Below are 1,893 nucleotides of genomic sequence, written 5' to 3' on the forward strand. Positions count from 1 at the left end.
GCCCCCAAATTACCCCTATTCTCATAGTAGGAAAAATTGGGTTGAAATTGGTTAGGCTGAGTCTTTCACCCAACTTTCGTTGTGATGAAATCCTCTTAAAAACAAATCAATAAAAGCTGCGCATCAATTATAAATAAGAGGAAAATATAATCCAACTCAAACATAAATCCTAGGTCAATAAATTATCCCTTTATGCAATAATTATAAATCTAGCATCAAGAATAGCAATAGGACCCTAATCCAAACCCAAAAACTAACTACTCATGCATCATAAAAGTAAATAAAACAAAGCAATAATAAATAACCATAAACATAGCAAGAAATCTGAGAAGAAAGTAAATAAAGGAATAAGAGAACTTTACCGATGAAGAACAAATCCAACTTCAATCCGAGACTCCAAGCTTGAAATTAAAATAATCTAATATAAAACTAATCTAAACTATGCTAGTAAAATATAAAGAGAAGGGAAAATAATCTAAAACTAACTAGGGTTCAGAACTCTGTAAGGGAACCCCCTTTCATTGTAGAGAATAGGTAGAATATATAGGAGATAGATGGGCCTTGGCCCATTAGGCAACTTCCAATTCTTTTCCAATTTGTATTCTTGTTTCCTTTCTTCCTTGTAATTCCCTTTTCTTTCAGAACTTGTCCAAAATGCTCCAAAATTCTTCCGTTGTTGTTTCTTGTAGATAATTCAACACTTGGACAATATAACACACAAACAATTCCCAATTTCACTAGGATAAGGGAAATACAACTAAAATAAGGGGTGAATTATTGTACAAAATAGTAGATATCAACTCCTCCACACTAGAACTTTTGCTTGTCCTCAAGCAATTACCCAGGATAATCCACCTTCTAAGCACTACAACTGATCACACTTCCTTCCTGCTCAACCAATCATTCCACCAACCAACTCATGCAACCTAACCTGCTTCAAGAATCATCTCAGAATCACAAGTGAGTTCCCCTCTCAGACCAATAACCGGGCACCAGAATTAAGGTAGATTAGGACCCTGTATGCACATGTACTTAGTTGAGATTATGTAAGACTTGGCTTAAGATGAACTCCCATAGACATGCCCTTCATATTCACATAGATCACTCTAAAACTGCATGCTAAGATCAAATAGGACTTTATTTGGCTTGTAATGAGGCTAAGGGTGAGTGGCTAAACAAAGAAGGGGTATGGAAAAATGCACAAAAGAGAGAGAATTTCACACCTATTCACAACTAAACCTAGAGGAGACATGAGAATTTCACACCTATTCACAACTAAACCTAGAGGAGACATGGAAAATTCACACCTATTCACAACTAAACCTAGAGGAGACATGGAAAATTTGAATCAAGAGAGCAAAGTATAATTGGAAACACAAGAGTATTCTACACTAGAGAGGGTGAAGACAATTATTCCAGCAACCTGACTTGTACTTTTATTCATCCTTCTTTTTCTTTCTTTTCTCAACCACAATTCTTTTATCTTTTTTTTTTCTTTTCAATTTACCAACATTTTCTTTCCTTCAATTCAAACTAACCAAACAATTCCTTCACCACACCCACACACTAGAACAAAGATAACAGGAATAACTCTATCAAAAATAAGCTCATAAAGGGAAATCTCATCTAAATTAAAGAACAAATGCTACATTCTCTCTAAGGGTGAATGGAAAATATATGGCTAAAGGCTAAGGGTTAAATAATAGGGCTAAACAAGAAAAACAATACAAAAAATGGGGTTAAGTGCTTTGCACTTATTAAACAAAAACAAGGCTCAAAGGGGACAACTAGGGAAAATAATTGTAACACAGGGTAGGTTTAAAGGTTTTAGGCTAACAACAATGGCCTAAATCACTTCAAAGCATGCAAATTCTAGACTTCACTATGAGAGCA

This window comes from Ipomoea triloba, chromosome 16 (assembly GCF_003576645.1).
Source record: "Ipomoea triloba cultivar NCNSP0323 chromosome 16, ASM357664v1".
NCBI lineage: Eukaryota > Viridiplantae > Streptophyta > Magnoliopsida > Solanales > Convolvulaceae > Ipomoea > Ipomoea triloba.